General features: G+C 41.4%; 1 long non-coding RNA gene across 2 annotated transcripts; it reads right to left on the bottom strand.

The window, feature by feature from the left end:
- Nucleotides 1-676: 676 nt before the first annotated feature.
- LOC123373141 lies at nucleotides 677-10,641 on the bottom strand. 2 transcript variants are annotated; one of them, XR_006580583.1, is made up of 4 exons: nucleotides 10,510-10,641; nucleotides 3,043-3,140; nucleotides 2,749-2,901; nucleotides 677-1,729 (listed from the first exon to the last, which is right to left on the bottom strand). It is a non-coding gene; the product is annotated as an uncharacterized LOC123373141 (long non-coding RNA). The 2 variants fall into 2 exon arrangements; XR_006580582.1 differs by lacking the exon at nucleotides 10,510-10,641 and adding an exon at nucleotides 10,070-10,496.
- Between the last annotated feature and the right edge of the window lie 23 nt (nucleotides 10,642-10,664).

Below are 10,664 nucleotides of genomic sequence, written 5' to 3'. Positions count from 1 at the left end.
AAATGACTTGCCTTGCATAATTTAGAAAACCCACTAAAGCCAGGGATAGAGCCCACGTTAGTAGCTTTTCTCACAAGAGTAGCTAGTTTTCATCCTGAGGCTAACCCCACCTTCTAACTTCTAAAAGCAACTGAGGTAGCGATCTTAAGGACAACAGACTCATTAACAACATGACCCTGATTTGTTTCCTGAGTGCTGTCTATCATGTGAATTAAATGAGGCAAAGGTCTTATGGAAAAATTGTAGGTTATAAACTTTATTTTAGGCATTTCCTAGCTTTTCAGTGCTGACTTTGCAACTTAAATAACATTTTTCTGGTGTATGTTTTTTGTATGTATAATTCTCCTAGTTTTTCAGTAAAAATAGCAGAAACATTTATTTACCTCAAAAACAATTAGCCAAATTAATCAGTGGTGTTATCTGCCTGAGTTATAGGAGAGATGTTTTCCTATCTGCTGTTTAAAAATGCATAGCAACACTTCACAATTATTTACAACAGAAAGTGAAGAATAACTTCCACAACTTAAATTAAAGGGAGCATTTTATGTTGGACAAAAGCAATTAGAGAAATTGGTTCATAGTTTGCTTTACTACTTATGTTGACACAAGATGTCAGCTAAATACAGACTAGGTATAAAGTGTATTCCCCAATCACCAGCTCCACGTAACTGTTGGGTAAAGATGAAGCTAATCAACTCTAACTTTTTATTGCAGTGAATTAACAAGCAATTTTATTCATCTACTATGGAAGATAAAAGTACAATCACATACTGTGACTGTGTGCATCTATTTTTGATGATAAAAGTCATGCAAATACATACATCTACTCTGACTCCTGGCAAGTAAGAATGGATGCCCCTGTCATCCAAGAAGAACAGATGCTTGCCTGGGACAGCAAACTATTAGTGATTAATTACTTTCAGCTGAGAGGTGAAGGTTTTCCAGTTAGCCTAGGTCAGTAGGACTGAGAGCCACTGCTTGTCAGGTTCATATGACATTGTAGCAATACAACTGAGCAATTTTCCTTGCTTTCATGGTTATGTCAAGTTTAGTCTTTTAAATTTAAGCTAATTATTTTTAAAGACTCCAATATAGGAGCCTTTTGTTTTGAGTTACACCAAAATATATTTATTTAAATATGCATGATAAAACAATACTAAATATTAACGTATAAGAAGATTTTTAAAACAGTTTTATTTACTCATTTTAACATATCATTACACTAGTATTATTTTGTTATGAGGTGGGTGAAACCTTGTTATTGGTTAAATTAAAACTGATGTGCAGACAAATGTGCAGACATTTCTTAAGACAGTTGTAAGAAATATTTAAGGGGTCACATTTAAAACAAGGCCTAATAAAATCTGCTAGAAATTAGCACCTGCTGGGCAAAGGTTTGATTGGGTATTATGGGGGGCGTAAAAAAGACAAGCTAGTAACTGAGGAGAGGCAGAAAGAAAACCAAGCAGTAACTTGGGTACCCAGTGTGCCCCTGGAGGAAGCTAGCAAGAGAACTTTTGAGTCTGTTGGCTAAAGAGACTTGGGCCTATAAGCTAAGGAACTGCTTCTTTTATTCTTGGTTCCTTCTGCATTAGAGAAGTAGGACTTTGTATGTTCCTTGTAATAAATCAGATTGCATCAAGGAAAAAAACAGATTCAGTCATCTGTTTTTACTCCCAATTGGAACATCTGGATCCAAGGCACAGGCCAGAACTTTGACAAGCTGCTCCTGGTTGAAAAAAGGCAAAAACTTTTTATTTGTATTGCAGTAGTTGACCATGTACAAACACATAAGGAGAGCAATTCCTGCTTTGGGTAGTTTAGTTCTCATATGATAAGAGAAGGAATTTAAATATATCAGTAGACACCCACAGGATCTGTTCGTCAAGGTTTTCTACAGCAAGGTTTTCTCAAGGTTTCTCAAGAAAACCTACAACGCTTTCTGCTGAGTCTGATGCTCAAGGTTTTCTACTGTTTGTATTTGATGTTCTCTCCCCTGTGCTGATTGGCTGTTTGCTCCAGCTGTTTCCCCACTACCACCATCTCAGTGTCTTCACCTCTGCCTCTCCCCACTTAGTACCTTGCATGCTTTTCTTCTCCTTTTCCCTGACCTCCTACCTTCAGTGTCTCCTCTCCCTGGCTTTGTCTTTCCATTTAATAAATCCCTGCACAACAAAACCCCACCCCAAATCAAATCATGGCACTAATATGATGTTTCCAGGACATCTCATTGTTCATTCATTTGTGTTGCATCCCTTTCTCCTACCCTTTGTCTTCAGTGCAGGGACTGTCTACTACTTTTATTGTACAGTGCACAGCACAATGCAGCTCCACTCTCAGTTGGTCCCTATGTTAGGTTGGGTTCACTTTAATATGTTTTGTGACTACAGGAATCTATGTTGGTTCTAAAATGGAGTTTTGTACCCACGTGAGCTATAGGTCCATTTTCTCACTCTTTTATTTCTCCTGGAGTTGTAAACAACTTTCAGTCAGAACGGGTTTTCCTAATGGCTTTCCCAGAAGGGGCTTCCCGCCTTTTCTAAGGGGTTTCCCGGGCAAGTGTATAAAAGGCTGCCCTGAACATGGCCTCAGGACTGTCCATCTGAGTGGCAGCCAGGGACAGTCATGGGTCACGGATCTTACCTGCAGGCATCTATCCATCATAGTGATAGAAGGGCTAGGGATTTTCCTCCAACAGCTTCCTCACCTGTAAAGAGAAGAGAGAGACAGAGAAGAAACAACACTTACCTTTGTCATCATCTGTCGCTGTTCTCCTGAGTGTACTGAGTGTTCTGCTTCTCGTGATCCCAAAGGAACATCAAGGGACTCCTTGGAGCTCCTCTCCAAAGGCTTGCCATTAGCCCAAGGATTGAAGTCCCAAGCACCTGCCGTCGCTTTGATCTGTGAAGAAGGTTTTTATGTCTGTTTTGTAGGGTTGAGTTTGGAGGGTAATCACTGTATTGCGCAATTTTGCTATTTATTCCCTTTTTTATTTGTCCCACTCTTTGTTATAACCCTTCAATACACTTTATTTGATTTTACCTTTACTGATTGACTCCTTATTATTTAGGGTGGGAGAGGTCCTCTTTGCAGGAGAAGAGATCCTACTAGATGACAGACGCCAGACAGGGAGGCCAAACCTAGGGAGACAGAAAGCATAAGGGTCTCTTTTCTTATCACACACACACACACTCCTCCTTTGTCTTTCAGTCCTTTCCCTTTAACACCTAGATGCTACTGTATTACAAATAATACGTAACTATACTGGTCACTGTATGTTATGCATACCCCATTATGCCTGTTACAGTGTAAGCTTCAGGGCCTGGTTCTTTAATTCAGGCTAAAGCAATTTATAGTTTTAGATCTGGAGATCGCTGGTGTCTATCAAGATGATGACCATCACATAAGCGGGAGCTCATCTGGGATTCAAACTACTGTGAACATCAAATGCTCGGGACAAACTTCCTCTGTCCAGGAGAAATATGTAATCCATATTTACCTGTCATTCTCTGTGCCTAATCCATAGAGGTTATAGGTCTTTTATAGCTGTCACCCTGAGACACAGCTTAAGCTATAGAGACACATGCTTTCAGCTCTGAAAATTCAGATTCCAGTTTCTGGTGTTGGCCGAGATGGCAACTATTACTGTGTAATATCATACTGCTTGTGTAGACAAGGGTGGCTGGTGAACTTGCTGTCATGTTATAATTAATCCTGCCAGCACCAGTTACTCCTTTGTCTCATCTGCTTTTTTGTATTTGCACAAGCAACTGCAAATAGCAGTTTGGTCAGGAATAGCAGGATAGATGCTACTTTATTATACTGCTGCACGTAGACAGGGACAAAATAAGAGTGAAACAGGATTGGTAGTTGTAGAGCTATGTTTGTAGAAGATTACAATTAAGAGATGCTCCCTCATAAGGGACAGTACTATGCAGGGTGGATAAAAATCAATTTTTTTTTAAATCAAAAAAATTGGATTTTTTTGATAAAATGCTTTTTGAGGAAAAAAAACTATCTAAAGATAGTTTTAATTAAGATACATTATAGATCAAAGATATCTCATCATGGAATAGGGACTATAAATTCTAATTATATAGTATGAGACAATATATTCATGTAATGTTTTAGAAAAGTTTTGTAAATGAGTTCCAATAGTTCATGGATTAGGGACCCAATTTTATGGCGATCCAGGGGTTTCTGTATAGATTAATCTTTCTTATCTACCCAATGGGACTCAGTGATCAGTCTACATACTATCAGAGATGCTTAGCTTTGCAGTTCTCAAACTGTGGATTTGTGTTTCCAGAGATAATATGCTTGTCAACAGCAAAAATGTTTTTAAATATATAATAAATAAATAATATAGAGAGGTGAGAAATAACAGACCTCAACCCTATTGTTCCTCTGCAAATTTGTATACACAGAGTCAATCCCTTACCTCTCTCTAGAAGTGCAAAGTTTCAAAAAGTTCAATGAATAGAAAATTGTTAGGGGCGGAATAGATCAGGACAAGGAGAAGTCATCTGGAGATAAATGTGAAAAGGGAGGGACAGGCGTAGAAACAAAAGTGAAACTGTTTGAGCAGCATATTCCAGAAGTCTTGAGGTCTTTCTGAGTGTAGCCTTCATTGATTTGAGATCTACTATACCATTCTCTCACTAGAAGGGAAAACCTAACAGCAGCAGTCCGTAAAAGAGACCCAGTTTGGGAATATTTTAATGAAGTTCCTCTACCTGTGGGTAAGACAGGCATGCATGCAAAATGCAAACAGTGCAACAAAGAAATGCAAAGCCTGGTTGCCCGAATGAAACAACATCATGAGAAGTGTTCCTTCTCAGGAGGAAGCTGCGTTGAAGATGATGAATGGAACATGTCTGAACATGCAGGTTGGTAAACTTTTTTATTTCATACTTCTTTCTTAAGGACTGCCTGTATTCCTTCTGGACTATTCTTGAATTTTCATGTTTGAGCAAAAAAAAATAGTTTTTACTCGATGATACTATCATTTTAGATGCAGTTGTGATAAAAAATAAATAGCTGAAATAGGCAGATCTTCCTTTTACAATTTCACCTTTAAAGTAATACTGAGTGTCAGTGAGAGCAATGAGTAATACTAAATGAGAAGTGTAGTAATAATAATTAAATAACTGCATTGACTTATTTTGTTTAGGAAAATCCATCCTCAACATACAGCATTCTGAAGCCTATCCACCTTCAAGATCACCATCATTTTCTATAGTTTCAAAGTTATCTGCCAATAATAGTGTTTCAGTCACATCATGTATGTCACATCTACTGTGGCTATCACCTGTAGCAAAAAGGAAAAAAAATCTCCATCATCCAGAAACAACCACAGAAAAGTTTGTGATAAGAACTAGCAGATTACAAAAAGAGGTAATTGATGAAAAAATTGCCTGGTTTGTTTATGCAACAAACTCTCCTTTCCATATGATTGAGGACCCACACTTCATTAACACGGTTCAGTCTTTAAGACCAGGATACAGTCCACCTAACAGACCAGATGTCGCAGGCAAATTGCTGGATAAAGTGTATGAAAGAGAAATTAAGTGGTGTGCAAAGGTCTTTTGCACAAAGATCTAGAGGGTGAAATTGTTAACCTGAGTCTTGATGGGTGGAGCAGCGTCCACAATGATCATGTTGTATGTGCTTGTGTGACAACAGAAGAAGAGAATGTCTTCCTTACAGAAACAATTGATACATTGGGAAATTCACACACAGCAAAATACTTACAAGTAGCAGTAAAAGCTATAACAAACTGAAAAAAAATTCAAATGTCTAGTATACAGCTTGGTCATAGACTATGCTGCAAATGTATCCTATCTTATAAAATGAGAAGGGACCTTGAAAGGTCATTGAGTCCAGTCCCATGCTTTCAAAGCAGGACCAACCTGCGAGATTTTTTGCCCCAAAATCCCAAATGACCCTCTGAAGCATCAAACTCACAACCCTGGGTTTAGCAGGCTGATGCTCAAATCACTGAGGTATCCCTCCCCTAATGATAGTGAGCCAAGATGAGAAGAAATTTAGAAGAGAGTCCCAAGCTAATAACATAGAGTTGCAGTGTTCATTTGATGCACTTCCTAGCCAAAGATTTCAGTGTTCCAGAAATAAAGGCTAATGTTGTTGAAATTGCAAAATACTTCCGTAACAACCACTTTGCTGCAGCTGCTCTGAAAAAAGTGGGAAGAACCAAGCTAACTTTCCCACAAGACTAATAACCCCTTCTGATTTCCAACCTGGCTGAGAGTCACTGCTGACTGTAGAGTTGGGGTGCATGGCCCCTTTGGGGGGCATGTAAAGCTTCCCCAAGTGTTCCATTCAGGTGGACTCACTGCAGGGAGCTCACGGTGTGAACAGGAAACTCAGTACAATCTATAACTTTGGTGAGCTGACAAATTCTCTGGTCAGAGGTAGAATCATTTATGGCATTAAAGACAATGTGTTAAGAGACAGACTACTCTATGAAGGAGGCTTAACTTTAGAAAAAGCTCTCCAAATATGTAGGGCAGCAGAAACTGTGAAAGCAAAAGCCAAAAAGCTGAATTCACTAGAGTGGTTCTCAACTTACCTTGAGAAGGTTGGCAGAGTCTTTCAGGGAGTACATCAACTCATCTAGATATTTGCCTAGTTTTACAACAGGCTAAATAAAGCAAAGTCGGTACAAACTAAAATTTCAGATAGACAAAATGTGAAAGCAATTTTTCAGTAATAATGTGCTGTAACATTTTTATATCTGATTTTGTAAGCATGTAGTTTTTAAGTGAGGTGAAACTTGGGGTATTAACGACAAATCAGACTCCTGAAAAGGGTACTGTAGTCCGGAAAGGTTGAGAGCCACTGCTGTAGAAGGGGTTATCCTTGTATTATGTATAAAAGAATATAGGCCGAATAGGTCGAATCAAAGAATGAAACCCCTAACTATGAAAACCACTGGGTACACATGGTAATGTGGAAGGTGTGGATCATAGCGTGGTCCCAAACTGTGTGTTGCCTTCAGGAAACTGTCATAAATGTAGGGAAAATAGTCATTTTGCAAAATGCTGTACATCCCAAATGCAGAAAAGTCAAGTGTATTCAGTTAAAGACAATCTGGTTAAGAAGTTTTTCTTCTAGCAAGCCTAGATGAGAGGGACTGAATACTGCCTACAGTGAATGGAACAATTATTCCACTGAAACTGGACATAGGAGTTAATTCAGATTAATATTCTGTCTGAACAAGATTATGAGATGATAAAATCAAAACTGGGACCAACAAAAAAAAAAGTAACTGGCTATTCTGGAACAAATATAACCGTGAAGGAGGGGTGCATTGCTAGCATCAACCATACAAACACTATGTACAGGCTCCCTTTCATTGTAGTGCCAAAGGAGGTGACACCAATTTTAGGCCTGGCTGCATGTGAGAAACTCAATCTGGTAAAATGGGTGCTCTCACTACAGAATCATACTGAACTTGGCTATGAGGCACTGTAATGGGGAACACTCGCCTGCACTGGACAGGGAAGGGTTAACTCTACATTGTGGGCTGAGGAAACCATGCCCCCTCAACTTTACTGGGCATACTCCAAATGCACTAATATAAAAGGGAGCAGTTCTGCTCAGCTGCTGCTGCTGCTGCCTGCCAAGGAGGAAGGACATATGCCGCTGGCTCCAGCCAAGGATCAGCCAAAGCCCGAGATTATGGGAGGCAGAGACGCCGCATCCCAGGCAGACACCAAGGTACCCACAGAGGCCCTATAGAGTCTGTAGTTGCCAGGGAAAACACAGACTGGGGAACCCAGAGACAGCAGAGATGCCCAGACCACAGCAGCAGGAACTACATTTGGAAGCAGCTCAGGGGAATTAGATTGTGGCCCAGTTAGTGAAATGGAATTTTGAGTCAGTGTGTTTCTGTCAGAACCCCCCAGCTGACTTCAGTGGCATTTGCCCCTGACACTACTTGGAGTCTGGGGGACAGGGAGAGCCTGGACCCCACCACATGGGCCACCATCCCCCTTTTGTCCATAGCGGCCCCCTTCCCGACTGCGGCCACTCGGCCTCACTACCCTGCTACCAGTGATGAATTTACTGACTTTGGCCTTACTGCCCTGCTAAGAGGGGTGAATCTATGGACTCTGGCTATTGGGTCACACTGCCCTGCCTACCAAGGGCCAATTTACTGACTTTAGCCGCTAGGCCATACTGCCCTACCAACTGGGGCAAATCTATTGACACTGGCCATTGGGTTGCACTGCCCTGCCTAGCCAGGGCAAATTTACTGACTTTAGTCACTAGGCTTTACTGCCCTGACTACTGGGGAAATTCTATTGACACTGGCCATTAGGCTACACTGCCCAGCTATTGGGGTGAGTATATTGACTTGGGCTAAGGAGGCTTAGACATAGGTTACGTATGCCCCACCCCTACACCCTAAGAGAGATGGGGCGCACTCGCTCTGCACTGGATGGGGTCTCCCCCAACCCTTTCAGGAAGGCACTCTTTTGGGAATATCATGACCTGTTTTAACTACCTACCAGAGAAGAGATTATGGCTCAATTTGCAAATGCACAATATTTCAGCAAATTGGATGCATCTTCAAGTTTTTAGCAGCTAAAATTATCCAAAGAAAGTTCAAAGCTATGCACATTTAATACCCCAGTTGAAAGACATACATTCTTACGCTTACCCTTCGGCATAGGTTCAGCACCAGAAGTGTACCACAAAACCATACATATGATCTACAAACACATTAATGGTGTTGACACCTCAATGGATGACATCATCGTTTGGGGCTCAATGAAAGAGGAGCATGATCATAGACTTCAGAAAGTTCTGGATTTAACTAGAGCTGCAAACCTCAAACTAAATAGGGAGAAATGTGTTTTAGGGGTTACAGAATTGACTTTTGTTGGGGACGTTATTTCCAATGAAGGTGTAAAACCTGATTAGAGGAATTTCAGCCTCATCCCCAGTCAAAGAAAGATGTCCAACAGTTCCTGGGAATGGTTATCTTGGAAAATTCATACCTAATCTATCTACCAAAGCAGCCACTTTGAGAAAATTTCTAGAGAATAAAAATGGGGTGCAGAAAATGAGGAATCATGGAAGGTTTAAAACAACTAATACAAGAACCAGTGTTGAAGTTCTATGCCGCAGAAAGGCCTATTAAAATCTCAGCAGATGCTTCACAGCCTGGGTTAGGTGTAGTGATTTTACAAAAGCATGAGGATTGTTGGCAACCAGTGGCATATACATCCAAATCACTGACTGATGCAGAAACCAGATAAGTAGTTAGATATGTTTTCATGGACCACTACTACTATCTATTTTAATTACGCATGGTATAATTATTCATTATGCACAAAGCCATTGTAGAGCCACTGCTGTAGCAAGGTGGCAAGACATCTTTTTCATCATCAGGGGAGGGATAACTCAGTGGTTTGAGCATTGGTCTGCTAAACCCAGAGTTGTGAGCTCAATCCTTGAGAGGGCCATTTGGAGGAACTGCAGTAAAAATCTGGGGAATGGTCCTGCTTTGAGCCGTGGGTTGGACTAGATGACCTCCTAAGGTCCCTTCCAACCCCAATATTCTATGATTCTGGCTAACAAATTACTAAAGGACACCATTGCAACTAGGCAGTAAATTTCCAGCTTCACTGATCAACTTCTTCCCTTCCAATACTTCATCATTTTATTAATAACAGATTTACAAATCACAACTTTGCTTAAGAGTTGGCACCACTTCTATTTTAGTGCTATCACATTGTAAAGGTGCTTGTCTCCATAGTATTTAAGACAATGGCTCTCAAACTTTTGTATTGGTGACCACTTTCACACAAGCCTGAGTGCAATACACCCTCCCTTCCCCCATAAATTAAAAACAGATTTTTTAAATATTTAACACTATTATAAATGTTGAAGGAAAAGTGGGTTTGGGGTGGAGGCTGACAGCTCTGACCCTCACATAATAACCTCGTGAGGGGCTGAGGGGTCATGACAACCTGTTTGAGAACCCCTGGGTTTTTTACAGCAAGAGACAGTGTGGTGGAGCAGAGAGGCCACAGACCTGTGAAGCAGTAAACCTGAGTTCTGCTTCTGCTGGTAACTTTCCATCTGACCATTGTCAAGCCACATAACCAGGGGTTAGGGTCCTCGTTTGAAAAATGGGGATGAAAATGCCTGACACCGAGAAACACATGACTAGGAAGTGCTACATCAGCGCTAGGTATTATTATTATTAGGAGCCCTCCATAGAAAGCCAGCTGGTGAGAGTCAAGGCACCAGATCTCCTAACCCGCAGCACTTCAGACTGGGCAGGCTCAGCCGAGACGAGAGCTCAGGCGCTGCCTTGGCTCCAGTAGCTCGTGCGTAGCTGACTCGCACTACGGATCTGGGCTCACGACACCGAGAAGGGATTCAGATTATAAAATTCAAGCCAGGCCCTCCCGCCTCAATCCTTCTGGCTTCATGTGGGATCCCGGAGATCCGCTAGGGGTCAACACCCACCCAGGGCTGCTCCCCGCCCGAACCCAAGATGGCTGCTGGTGGTAGGACGCCACTAGAGGGCTGCCCCAGTCCCTCATTCAAAATGGCTGCTAAATTTCACCCCCGGCGTTATCCGCCCGACAGCAAGATGGCCGCCGGGGGCGTGCGCGGCGTCG

This window comes from Mauremys mutica, chromosome 6 (genome assembly GCF_020497125.1).
Source record: "Mauremys mutica isolate MM-2020 ecotype Southern chromosome 6, ASM2049712v1, whole genome shotgun sequence".
NCBI classification, from domain to species: Eukaryota; Metazoa; Chordata; order Testudines; family Geoemydidae; genus Mauremys; species Mauremys mutica.
Note: the sequence above shows the minus strand (reverse complement) of the source record. Positions and strands in the feature narration are given on the sequence as shown.